The sequence below is a fragment of the Lepus europaeus genome, chromosome 7 (assembly GCF_033115175.1).
Source record: "Lepus europaeus isolate LE1 chromosome 7, mLepTim1.pri, whole genome shotgun sequence".
NCBI classification, from domain to species: domain Eukaryota; kingdom Metazoa; phylum Chordata; class Mammalia; order Lagomorpha; family Leporidae; genus Lepus; species Lepus europaeus.
This window is the reverse complement of record NC_084833.1, coordinates 114069659-114083563: the sequence shown is the minus strand read 5'-3', so window position 1 is coordinate 114083563 and position 13905 is coordinate 114069659. Positions and strand designations below refer to the sequence as shown.

General features: G+C 48.2%; 1 protein-coding gene across 5 annotated transcripts in view; it reads right to left on the bottom strand.

Annotated features, from left to right (window-relative positions):
• Positions 1-13905, bottom strand: part of PKNOX2 (PBX/knotted 1 homeobox 2) — a 268446-nt gene that overhangs the window by 88045 nt on the left and 166496 nt on the right. The window contains exon 3 of one of the 5 annotated variants that reach the window (XM_062197279.1): positions 10223-10326. The exons of the other annotated variants lie outside the window; for them this stretch is intronic. The gene's annotated coding sequence lies outside the window, so the exon portion shown is untranslated. The remainder of the gene's footprint in view (positions 1-10222; positions 10327-13905) is intronic. 5 annotated transcript variants of the gene reach the window in all.

Sequence of the window (13905 nt, the reverse complement as noted above, 5' to 3'; positions counted from 1 at the left end):
TGGCCCCTCTGCTCCCCAACAGCCACAGCAGTGGCTCTGCCTTGCAGTTTCCTTCTGGGTTGGGGGTGGGAAGGGAGAGTGCTTTGCAAAGTGACTTCCTGATGTCCACCTCCTTATAGAGCCTGAATACATGAGGCTACCTCCAAAAAGTCAAAGAAAAATGGAATTAAAAGATGCATTTATTTTGGTACAAAAGAATGCTAAAATCCATGCATGAGATACCTTTTTCAAGAACTTTTTGAAGATCCCTTCTATATACTCCTTGCCTGCCACCCCAGCCATGTGGACCTCAGTGAGAATGAGTTTGTTAGTTCTTTCTTGAGTACAATTGGCTAGGGGTGAGATGCTAATACAAAATTCACAACAACTACCCTTTATTTGAGTCCTCACCAGGTACCACACTAAGTGTATATAGTCGATCTTGCTTATGTTTCTCAACAGTCACATTATGACTGTGCCCATTCATGGAGGAGAAAAACGAGTCTTACAACTGAGAAAGTTTCTAGTTGTTACACACAGTCCAATCTTAGAGTCTGAATGTTTCACTGAGAAGGGTCAGAGTGAAGCACAGAACCACCACCGGAGGTGTGACGCCCCGGAGGACGGGGAAGCAAGGCTCATTGTTAGGACTAGCTGCCTGGGACAGAAGTGGGTAAAGCCGCCGCTTGCAGTGCCCACATCCCATATGGGTACCGGTTTGAGTCCCCGCACCTCCACTTCCGATCCAGCTCTCTGTTATGGCCTAGGAAAGCAGTGGAGGACAGCCCAAGTGCTTGGGCTTCTGTACTCACATGAGAGACCTGGAAGAAACTTTTGATTTCTGGCTTCAGATCGGCCCAGCTCCAGCCATTGTGGCCATTTGGGGAATGAACCAGTGGATGGAAGACCTCTCTCTCTCTCTCTCTCTTTCTCCCTCTCTCTCTCTTACTCGCCCTGCCTCTTTGTAACTCTATCTTTTGAATAAATAAATAAGACCTTAAAGTAAAAGAAAAAAGAAGTAGGGGTCTCATGATCCAAATAGAGGAGAGACAGAGCTGGGAATCCTCAGGTGTGCTGAGTGCTGGCAGATGGTGAGTCTCTGCCGGCAGACCCAGGGGACTTGTGTTCAGTGAGAGAGGGAAGGACCAAGCTTGAAGAACCAACATGAGAGGACGGAAATACGTGGTGAGGACTGCATTAGGGGCCGGCATGCGGCACAGCCTGCAATGCCAGAATCCTATATGGGCATTGGTTCGATCCTCAGTTGCTCCACTCCAATCCAGCTCCCTGCTAATGTGCCTGGAAAAACAGCAGAAGTTGGCCCAAATGCTTGGGCCCCTGCTACCCATGTGGGAGACCTAGATGAACCTCCTAACTCCTGGCCCTGGCCATTGTGGTCATTTGGGAGAGAACCAGCCGATGGAAGATCTCTCTCTCTTTCTCTCTGTAGCTCTGCTTTTCAGATAAATAAATAAATTTATTTTTTAAAGCAAATGTTACTGGGAGTCTGAGCCTGTGTTTTAGCTGTCTGGGAGCAGGCCTCTGGGAATGGAAGCAGTAGATTTGACAATGCATGCCTGTTCTTGTCCCAGCGCACTGGGGCCAGGCCTGACCACCTTGCCTAGAATTCCTGCAGTGTCTCCTTCTTGTCAGCCTGGCTGAGGGGCCCTGCAGGGCCAGGGGGCAGAGGTGGACCGGAGCGCACAGTCAGCTGGCTCTGTGACCGTCCCTCTTGGCTGTCTTACCCTTCCCAGTCCATGGCTTTCCAGAGACCCCACAGCTGCAGCCCTGCTCTGGAGTGCGACTGATCAGCCCATGCTTCTGGCGAAGGCACACCGGGCTGTGTCTCTGGGAAGCCTGTCCTTTGGGCAGTATTCATTTTTTCAAGTTGGGACGCCTGGTTCTTTGGGAACATCTCCATCCCCATCCTGCCTCCCTGAGTCTCGGCTCACTCCCCTTCCTGCACGCTTTCCTCTCTAGATCTCCTTCCTCTCTCAGCCCAGGGGCAGTCCAGGCAGCTGTCTGTGCAGGCGGCCAGAGAGGACACCTCCTTAGGCTCGCACTGGGCTTGTGACTCAGGGCCTCCAACACAGACGGCAACTAGACAGAAGGACAGGCCACCCGGGCTGTGTTCTACCTCCCACTGGCTCCTGTCCCCTTCACCTCCAGCCTGGGAGAGTGGCCCGTGGTTCTCTTGCTTCCAATAGGAAAAGCTTTCGTATTCTCTGGTCTTCTTGGTGGTACCTGAGACCCAAAGTAGAGGCATTTCCTTTTAGTAGCAGGTCCCTTACACCGGCAGCACTCACACTGAGTCTTACTGCCGATTCTTACAGCAACAGCTCATTTCCTGTCATTCTGGGCTCTGCAGAGAGTCCTGCCTTCAGCACACAATCTTTGTGGATCTGAAGTTCAAGACTGTTCCTCCACTGTCCCCTCTCCTCTCTCCAGTAAGCTGGACCCCTTTCTTGCAACAGGGCGAGGACCAGGGGTTGAGAGAAGAGGAGAAGACAGCTTGGCACAATGGACTCTGGCCCTCGGGGACCAATTAGAATGCTCCAACTTGGAACAGACACTAATCTCCTGGGAACAGAGCCCTTGTTAATCCAGGTCTTCCAGGGTCAGGCGTGCCCTGGGAAAAGGAATAGCATGTCCTGACTCCCAGATCTAGAGGTTCTGTCCAGAGCAGGTTGATCTGAGCAACCAGGCCACATCTACTGGGGGACATCTGCTCCCAGAGCTGGTCTCCAGGGTGGGAAGGAGGAGTAAGCAGGATCCCCATCCCAGGTGACTCCTGTAGGGCACCAGTTTGCTGGAACTTGGGCCAGATCCCTGCTGACTGCGGGTGCTTCTGGGTCTCTCTCTCTCTCTCTCTCTCTCTCTCTCTCTCTCTCTCTCTCTGATGTATTTATTTATTTGAAAGACAGAGTTACAGATATAGAGCCAGAGACAGAGGTGTTCCATCTGCTGGTTCACTCCCCAAACGGCCTCAATGGCCAGAGCTGAGCTGACTTAGGCCATCTTCCACTGCTTTCCCAGGTCACAGCAGAGAGCTGGATTGGAAGTAGAGCAGCTGGGATTCGAACTGGTGCCCATATGGGATGCCAGCCCTACAGGCCGGGGCTTTAACCCGCTGCGCCACAGTGCCGGCCCCCATTTTTCTCTTTTAGGACTTGGCTGTTTCTGCTCAGAGCTCTGCGCTGAGAAGAGCAGCCTGCTTGTCTCTGTCCTGGAGTTCATAAAAATAAGGAAAGGATGTCATTTCCTGAGACGTTAGCCATGGTGAGGGCTTGTCTCGCTAGCAGGAGCCAGGTGTGCTGTGTGCTCAGGGAGGCTGGGGAGTAGGGGTGGGTGCGGGGAGGCTAAGAGGGACGGAGGCCCCTCACAGAGTTATCGGGAAGGTAGAGTGCTGGAGAGATGGGTTCACACGAACAGCAGGAGGCAGTGGCAATGGCTGTGCTGCGCCTTCAGCCTTCAGAAAGTGCCTACTTCCCCATTTCTAGAGCAGGGAGGACTTGAACTTTGGGACTGAGCTCCTCCTGACTAGGACGTCTGACTTGCCCTCTGCCCAGGTGAAGAAACCGGGCCAAGTTCAGGGCAGGCTGAGCATGGGGTCCTTTCTGGAAGCAAGGTCCAAGGCATCCCAAGCGCAGGAATAATTTATTGGCACCTACTATGTGCCAGGCAGTAGGCTGGGCAGTGGAAGTTCCAGAGGGAGAAAACCGAGGCCGCGAGAGGAAATAAAGCAAAAACAACTTTAACGGGAAAAGAAAACCCAAGTGTCCTAGGCTCCTCATTACCAGCTTGGAAACAAGACAGCGGAAGACATCAAAACCTAAGAGAAAAAGGCGTGGAACCCGGGATTCTGAGCTCAGTCAGAGCACAGATCGAATGTGAAGATAAAGTTGGTGGGAGACGTGGGAACCACAGTTTATTTCCCACACACATTCTGGCAGAGCAAAGCGATCCCAGGAAGTGGACACCACATACACAGGACAGCAGCCGCTCAGCATGACCCCGCGGAGGGGAAGGGATCGAGGGAAGCTGAGGGGCTGGCATCGCCCCACGATGCCCAGGAGGGTCTTTTGCGACAGCCAAGTAGCAACTACAGATTCGGTTTCCTTTTCCACAGTCACATTGCCCACTGTTTAGTTCAGGGTTGTGGGTTTAACACTTTAATATGTTTCCATCTATAGTTAGAATATAGAGATGACTAGCTATTAACAGAGTATGCATCTTCTAAATCTTAGCAATGGAAAAATAGCTATGTACTATTATTATACTCAATATACTAAATAATATGTAGCATCATATATTTGTATAGTACATATGTAATATCTAATAGTGTATAGTATACTCTGTCATATATAATGTATATACATATATACATTATATACATATGCACATATATACATTATATACATATACAATAATACTATATACTATGTAAAATATGTAACACTATATACTATATTATATGGTATTACATAGTATAATATGTACTATATGTTAAGCTAGTATTACATAGTATACTTTATAGTATTATATATAAAATATGATTATATAATGCTATATACTATATTATATTATAATATTCTATATGAGGGGGCTTCAAGCAATTCATGGAAACTTCATGGCTTTTAATTTTTTAAAAATAATTTATTTATTTAAGAGAGTGTTACAGAGAGAGTCAGCAGACAGAGAGCTCCCATCTGCAGGTTCATTTCCGTAATGCCTGCCACTGCTGTGGCCGGGAATAGGCTAAAGCCAGGTCTCCAGAATGGGTGACAGGGACCCAACTATTTCAGCCATAACCTGCTGTGTTCCAGGGTCAGCAATGGTGTGACACTGGAATCAGAAGCTAGAGCTGGGAACTGAAGCCGGGAACTTTGATATGGGATTCAGGCATCTTATCTGCTAGGCCAAATGTCTACCCCACATGTTAATCTTTTAACTGAATTTTTCATTGAACTGTTGAGTGCCTCTTGTAAATGTATTACATAGCATATAGTATTATATAGCATACATAGTGATATACCCTATAAAATATGTATGTTATATATTATTTAGCATAATACATTATTTACTATTTTACATTAAGATTTAGAATATTTATATTTATTCATTTTAAATAAGTATATATTACTATATGTTTATTTTAAATAAATATATTACTACATATTATACAGTATTATTATAATCTATATTATATGGTAATATATAAAATAGACTATAGTAATACTATTAACACATTATAATATAATATAATATATAATCATATACTATTAGTATCACATATTAACATATTAATAACATTACTAGTCTATTTTATATATTAAAATATAGCTACATATTTTAATGCATATTATATTTATATATTAAATTTAAATTACTATTAGTTTATGACATATATTATGTATTAATTATAAGTAATATAATACATATTAGCTTATGTATTATATATGATTATAGTTAACATATCATTAGTTGTTATTAATATTAGTTTATATAATAATATAAATTTATATATTAAAATATAATTATATAACATAATGACACTATTAACATATAATATGGATTATAGTAATACTATATTATTAGGATACTATAAAATACAGTTTGATAAAAAAACTATCAAACTCACACCAGTTGGAAGAGGGAGAATGTGTGCTAATTTCCTCAACTTTCATTTTAGGGAGTTAACAGATAAATAGATAAACTGAGACTCAAGTGTATTACTTAGTATAAAAAATGTCTGCCACCAGATAACTAAAATCAGAAGGCATTCATGTGGTTTTCCTTGGACCACAAGCCTTGTGGGTGAAAATTAGGGATGGAAGGCAGATCTTTCATTTTTTATCTTTTATACTGTTTGTGTTTTCTCGCACACATACTTTACTTTTAACTTAAAAATAATGAAAGCATCATTTCAACATGTATTTAATAGAAAACTCTGTAGTAATTGAAAATAATGGAGTCTGGGGCAGCAGGTTAAAGCCCTGGCCTGAAGCTCTGGCATCCCATATGGGCACCAGCTCTTGTCCCGGATGCTCCACTTCCAATCCAGCTCTCTGCTATGACCTAGGAAATCAGTAGAAGATGGCCCAAGTCCTTGGGCCCCTGTGCTTGTGTGGGAGACCCGGAAGAAGCTCCTGGCTTCGGATCGTCTCAGCTGTGGCCATTGTGACCATCTGGAGAGTGAATCAGCGGATGGAAGACCTCTCTCTCTCTCCCTGTCTCTACCTCTCTCTGTAGCTCTGTCCTTCAAATAAATAAAATAAATATTTTTTAAAAATAAAATAATGGAGTCAATCTACTTATTTGGACCTCGAAAGTAGTTCATCACATACTTAGGTCAAAAAACAAGTTTTTAGGATAGTTTTAAAAATATCGTATTTAGATGTGTTAAACACCAGGGTCAGCACTGTGGCATGCATAGTAGGTTAAGCCTCCTCCTGCGATGCCGGCATCCCATACGGGTGCAGGTTCAAGTCCCAGCTGCTCCTCTTCTGCTCCTGCTCTCTGCTATGGCCTGGGAAAGCAGTAGAAGATGGTCCACGTCCTTGGGCCCCTGCACCCATGTGGGAGACCCGGAAGCAGCTCCTGGCTACGGATTGGCCCAGCTGTGGTGATTGCAACCATCTGGGGAGTAAACCAGCAGATGGAAGATCTCTCTGTCTCTCCCTGTCTCGGTCTGTAACTCTGCCAATCAAACAAATAAATCTTTAAAAAAATAAAATGTGTTCAACACCACAGCCAGTAGGCCATCACCCTGCCCTTCAGAAGCTCCCTGGCTGCAGTCCCCTCTCCCAGGACCTTGTGAGATGCAGCTCTCTTTTTTGCAGTAGGGAAGAGCTATTGTGTGCGTGTTTCAAGTTTTCATTGTAGGTTCTGGACTCTAAGACAAAGATCTGCCCGAGCAAGGCTGCACATGAGGCCAACAACTTTCCACATGACACCTGGATGGGGAGCAGATGGGAGATGAGAATCTGAGGACCACAGGACGGCAGGAGAAAAAGTTCCTTAGGCAGCTCTTGTTCACTGACAGGGAACACACATGGGGCCCAGAGAGGGACAGTGGCCAAGAAAAGGCCACCCAGCTGAGTTAGGGTCCAGAGAAAAGGGAACAGGCCTTGTTAGAAACCAAACTCAGGGAGAGAAGTCAGAGGCTGGACAGAAAGCCTGGGGCCACGTGTACAGGAAAAGGCATGGGGAGGTAGGGGTGGAGGCCCATTCAGCAGCTGCCCAGGAGGCCGAGTAATGGGGAGACCTGGAGACATCAGAGCCACTCACCCTTCCTCTGTGTCCACAGTACCTGGGAAGCAGTGACTTTAGTATGGGGTGAGGGAAGGAAGCACGTGGGGGCTTCTGGGGAGGCCCGTGGAAAGGTGACACATTTCTGAGTGTTTCCAATGTCCTAGACATTGAGTGAGGCCCCTTCTTGTATTTTCTCTCATCTAATCCTCACAGAAGCCCCATGAGGTAAGTAGGATGCTCCCAAAGACACAGAGACAGCGGTCAGAAAACCTAAGCAGCCTAACATGCAAACTGCAGAGCCGCGATCTGGGTCCACGTGGATCTGTAAGCCAGAGCTTCCTTAAGCGATCAGAGGGCTGACTGATCCGTGGAAAACTGTCTTTCCCAAACAGAGCTCATAACCCAACCCACGAACACTCAGCTACACCAGCTGGCTCTTGAGGGACTGGAACCTGGAGATTTCCCACCTCAGACGTCATCAGCACTTGGGGCTTCCTTTCTCTGTAGCCCTCAGCCTTGCTGGTGCCTCCTGAAGACAGAGACATCTACCGTGCCAGGGCTCGGCAGGAGCTGGGCTAGGACCAGGCATGAGAGCAGGGAGGAGGAGAGAAGCTGGAGTCCAGAATTCTTGGTTTCGGGGTCCTCAGCCCCATCTCTGTCCTCTAGCGACCTCAAAGGCACACGCATTTCCCTGGCCGCTCCTCGGATCGGAGCCAGCGCCCCAGCCTCCTCCCGTGACACCCCGGGTAGCTTTGTCTGCGCCGAAGCCTTTGGCTTCAGGGATACAGGCAGACCCAGGAGAGTGCGAAAGCCGGCTAGGGTTTGTCGTTTACACGTGGAGATCATTAACGGGACTTATTTTTAAATTGTAATTGCAAAATGTAAATGCTCCCCAAACTGATGTGTAATTGCTACCCCCTCCACCCCAGCCCTTCCCCTCTGGTGCCAGCTTTGCAAGGAGAGAATTAGAAAATAAAAAGGGGGTGGATTATGTAAGCAAAACGATTTTAAAAAAAGAGAGCGAGAGAGCTAAGAATTTAAGTGAGACAGCTGGCGGCTTCTCTGATTGCCACACTTCCAGCATTAGCTGCAAAAATTGTCCTTGTCAATTACACCCATCCAAGCAATAGTGTCAACCATTTTTAGTCACCCGAACAGGCCACACTGTCAGTCACCTGGCGAGACAGTTTAGTGATCCGCGCTGTGTGTTGAGGGAGTGAAGTGGGAGAAAGGTCAGGGTGAAATTTGAGGTCACTTGCATCTCACCCATGGAAACCTTCCACTGTCTAGGACAGCCCAGGACTTAGCAGTCGGTCACCCATTTCCCTGTATTCTACCAGGAAGGTGAGGCGGGGACTCGTCCATTCTAGGCCTGTTTAGACTCTAGCACCTGCAAAAAAACCAACCTCCACTGGGCAGTTCAACAGGAAGGGCCTCAGTTTTGTGTCTGGTCCCAGAGCAAGCTGGGGGGCTCAAGCAGCAGCACCCTTGCACTAGCTCAGTGGGTAAATAACTCATGTCTCTGTTTCCTGTGTCACTCTCCCCCATATCTGCAGGCCCTCGCCCACAGCCATTGTCTGCCACGAACTCCCTTCGACATCATTTACTCTTGGTCCTGTTGGGAAGACAGTCAACCTGTCCCCAAGTGGGCATCACCCACCCCACTCTTTAGTGACATCATGATCCCCTGAAGATGCCTTTGCATCAGGTTCCCCCCACAGAGCCACGGCACACTCTGGCATGTGCCCACCCCTTAGCACAGAGCTTGCAGGCAAGGGAACAGGACCCTTACTGCATCAGCTCTGCCATTCTTAGACTGGAGTTTTGCTATCTTTGGCTTGGGGAGCAGGGCCCAGGGTCACCTTCATGGTTAATTCTCTTCCTTTCCCTTTCTCCAGTGAAACTAGCTTTAATGAGGAACTTGACATTGATTATGGCCCTCAAAATGAAGCCTGCTGGCCTGCAATGTCATGGTGGCCCTAGGACATCAGGAAAACTTACAAAATCCCAGTCCTTCAGCGTGGGATCCCAATCTCACCAGAGCAGACCCGGTCCTTATCATAGCATACTGGGAAGAACAAGGAGTTGTTTTGGATAACTGGATTTCTTAATCCCTGCCTGTACTGATACTTACATCTGTGAGATCACGAAGTTACTTAAGGGGATTTAAAAAAAAGTAACCCTATCTGATAAGAGGATTAAATGAGAGTCTCTATTCAAAATGCTTTCTATGATCTAAAGAATTATTTCTTAGGGTTTATTAGAAACTGGGGATGCAGCATCCCCAGTATTCATCAAAAACACTTAGGGTAGAGATTCCTGGAGCTTAACCCCAACTCCCAGAACCAGACCTGTGGGCCTAGGCTCTGCATTTTCCACCAACAGTCCTGGGAAATTCTTTGGTGAGAATGCTTGCTCCAGAGAACTGGGACAATGTTATCACCATTATGAATATAAGCAACACCCCATCCATCTGTGCCAACACAGTGGCCTTGCTCTTGTCCTCAACAGCCAAGGAGGAGGCTGGTGCTGTGGTGAAGTGGGTAAAGCCGCTGCCTGCAGTACCAGCATCCCATATGAGTGCTGGTTTGAGTCCTGGCTGCTATACTTCCCGATCAGCTCTCCGGATAGCCTGAGAAAGCAGTGGAGGATGGCCCAAGTCCTTGGGCCCCTGCACCTGCGTGGGAGACCCAGAAGAAGCTCTTGGCTCCTGGCTTTGTATTAGTGCAGCTCCGGCCATTGCATCCATCTGGGGAGTGAACCAGCGGATGGAAGACCTCTCTCTCTCCCTACCTCTGCCTCTCTCTAACTCTGCCTTTCAAATAAAAAATAAACCTTAAAAAAAAAATAAAAAGAGCCAAGGAGCTATCAGAAGGACAAGAAAGAAATAATATGACATTTTGCAGGTTGTGAACTGTTTCTAGGGACTTTCGGAAGGGACAGTCGCCCAGGGTGTTCAGGTGTTAAAGAACAGAGAAGCAGGTCTTACTGTGGGGGTGATCCCGGCAGCTTCTAGGATGGTCCCCAGGAGACTCCCCTCTTCTCACTTCCAGCTGGGTCGGAAAAGCTTCCTGTCAGTAAAAGCCAGAGCACCTGCGGACAAGGCCAGAGCAGCTCTCAGCAGGGGCCACCGGAGCGCAGGGGAGTCTGGGCTCCATTCACTCCCCGCCCCAGGATATGCTCCAGGCCAGAAGGGTAGATTCTATTTCCTGGCAGACATTTCTTCTGCAGTTAGCATTCACCTGTATCTCCTGAGAGTGGCTGGTGTTTCAGAGCCCAGGCCCTTGTCACAGTTGGAGGCCCAGTGTCGTGGGCTGGCTGGCTTCTGGACACCAGCGTGGGCAGGTCTCTGGGAGTGATCTCCAGACCACCACAGACACCTTGTTTTAAGACTGTAGGAGAATGAAAAGGAAGGGGTAGCGGCTGTAGCTTTTCCAGGTATGTGAATGAGGTTCAAATGCTCAGGATGGCTGGGGTGGGGAAGAGGCAGGGAGGTGCCTGAGGAGGGCAGGGAGGAAGAGTCAGGGAGGGGCCTGGACCAAAAGTAGCCATCAGCAGTGAGGGCAACCTGCGGCCTACCGATAGCTTTGGCTGAGAGTCTTAGTTCTCTATTTTTAGATTTAAGTGAATTCACTTGGTTTCTCAATATCTGAATCAGACCAAGGTGTCTGCACTTGGAGGTGGCTTGTCAGCACTGTCACAGGACTGGCCTGACAATGCCCACACAGCCCCATCAATTTCCCCCAGTGGCTTGGTTGCTAACTTGGAGCCAGGATGGAAGGTCAGGGAGTGGGGCGGCTCTGGGGTCTGAGTTCCCCTTGGGGAGCATTGTGGGTGCATCTTCAGCTAAGATCCCCAGCCCCACACCAGAGGGAAATGCATGTGTAGCATCAACTTTTCCTTCCTAGTTAACACCATCTTAGTCTCCCTGTAAAAACACATTTGCACCTCAGCCAAGAATGTAATTAACTGGTGACATGACAAAAGGAGGAGCTGAGTTGTGGCCCTGGCTGGAAGCTGCAGAGGGGTAAAGGTAATGGAGACTGCCTAGATGGCAAGACTTTCCCACCATGTGCGTTTGTGGATGTGTGTGTGCATACATGTGTGCATGTGTGTGTGTGCATAGCTGGGAGGTGAGGATGAAAGAGAGATAGCAGCCAGCATCCTAATCCTAAGTGGTGGTGGCGATGTTGGGGGGGGGGGGTGTTTGAATTCCCAGTTGCAGGAGAGGAGAGGCCAAGGCGCTCCAGGAAGGTGGGATGAAAAGAGAGAAGCTCCAAGAGCAGGCAATGTGGTTCACGGGTCACCACTAACGAAAGCTCTCTGGATTGAAACAAAACCCCTTTCCTTCTCCACACCACAGACGCCTCTGAAAGTGAGATGAGGGAAACTGAAACACACTTGCAGCCCCCCAGCGCTGGTCCCCACCCCACACCCCCTATCCTGCCTTGGGCAGCCATGAGGAGGATCCGAGAGATCAGGACCACCTGAGAGAGAGGACATCGGCAGCACCAAATTACCCCAATTTCGCTCTCTTACCGTGCTCCTCCTGCACGGTGCCTTGTCTGTGGACTCTGGGACAATGCCCAGTTCTCTGGCCTTGTAAGCAGCAAACCTGGGAGATGCATGATTCTTCCCCCTCCATGCCAACTTCATTCCCACTCCCCGCTCGGCTACCCTCTTCTCATCCTGCTCCAGTAGGGATAGATTGTTTTTCTCTTTTCCATTGCCAGTGGCAAAACCTAGAAGACGCCCTCCTTGGCCATGACTGTCACAGCCCCTCCTCATCCCCATGGGGGCAGGTGACTTCACCCACACCCACGGAGGACCCAGCACACAGTGAGTGCCCCCAGGCCCTCCATGACCCTTCTCAAGGCTCCTCAATGACTGCTTTCTCATAGAAGGTAGATGTGTGTTGATTGTACAATACTAAATACAGCCTTCTGGGTGTCTGTAGATGCCCCTCAGCTGCCCAGTTTCCACAAACATCCCGGGGCTCTTTGCCCTCTGCCCAAACACCTCTCAATGCCACACTTCTAGATTCCTACTGGGCAAGACCCTAATCGTTCTTCAATGTTCAACTCAGATCTTCCAGCTCCACCTCTACAGCCAGAGGTGATTTTCACTCCTCTGTGTTTCCAAGTAACGTGCAGCTGTCAATCTCTGAAAGTTCTTGTGGCATTCTGTCTCAGGCCATAGTTATCTTACATATCTCTCATCAGATCTCTTGCCAAACTATAATCTCCTCCTAGACAGAAATTCTGCACTTACAGTTTTTCAGTTTACAAAGTAATGTCACAGGTAATATCTTCTTTAACTCATTTATTCATTTGAAAGGCAGAGAGAGAAAGATCTTCCATCCGCTGGTTTATTCCCCATAAGACTGCAATGGCCTGGGCTGGGCCAGGCCAAAGCCAGAAACCCAGACTCCATCTGGGTCTCCCACGTGGTTGGCAGCTGCCTAAGTACTTGGATCATCATCTGCTGCCTTCTCAGGCACATTAACAAGAAGCTGGGTCAGAAGCAGGACAGGGGCTGGCCCTCTGGTATAACAAGTAAAGCCGCTGCCTGTGGTGCTGGCATCCCATAGGGGTGCAGGTTTGAGTCTCAGCTGCTCCGTTTCTGATCCAGTTCTCTGTTATGGCCTGGGAAAGCAGTGGAAGAAGGCCTAAGTGCTTGGGCCCCTGCACCCATGTGGGAGACCTGGAAGAAGCTCCAGGCTCCTGACCTCAGATTGGCCCAGTTCTGGCCGTTGTGGCCATTTGGGGAGTGAACCAGCAGATGGAAGACTTCTCTCTTTGCCTCTGCCTCTGCCTCTCTGTACCTCTGCCTTCCAATGTTTACAGAAGAAGGAGAAGGAGAAGGAGAAGGAGAAGGAGAAGGAGAAGGGAAAGGGGAAGGGGAGGAGGAGGAGGAGGAGGAGGGCCGCTGGGACTTGAACCAGCACTCCCACCTGGGACAATGGTGCTGCAGATGGTGGATTAACTCACTGAGTCACAATGCCAGCCCTCCTTCTTTAACTCTTAGCACAACCTTTAGAAATAAGTATCTTAATATAATAATTTCTATTACTCTCACAAAAAAATGCCTGCTTAATGTAGAAAATAGATTAATAGGAGCAGAAAAGTTGTGACAGTTGTAATCCTACCATATGAAAATAGCCACAGTTGATAATAAGTATATTTGGAGTAACATAGTACCATATATTTATACTGTTCAGTAACTTGCCTTCTGCATTTAACCCTTGGTGTAAGGGAAATCCACTATAATTTTAGTGCCTATGTGGCATTGCATTTATGGATGTTTTATAATCTCTTAGATTTTTAGCATTGGTTGTTTAGATTCTTTCCAGTTATTGTTGTTACAAATAATGACCATTCTTTTTAAAAGTTTTATTTTAGGGCCGGTGCCACGGCTCACTAGGCTAATCCTCCGCCTTGCGGCGCCGGCACACCGGGTTCTATTCCCGGCCAGGGCGCCGGATTCTGTCCCGGTTTCCCCTCTTCCAGGCCAGCTCTCTGCTGTGGCCAGGGAGTGCAGTGGAGGATGGCCCAAGTCTTTGGGCCCTGCACCCCATGGGAGACCAGGAGAAGCACCTGGCTCCTGTCATCGGATCAGCGTGGTGCGACAGCCGCAGTGCACCAGCCGCGGCGGCCACTGGAGAGTGAACTA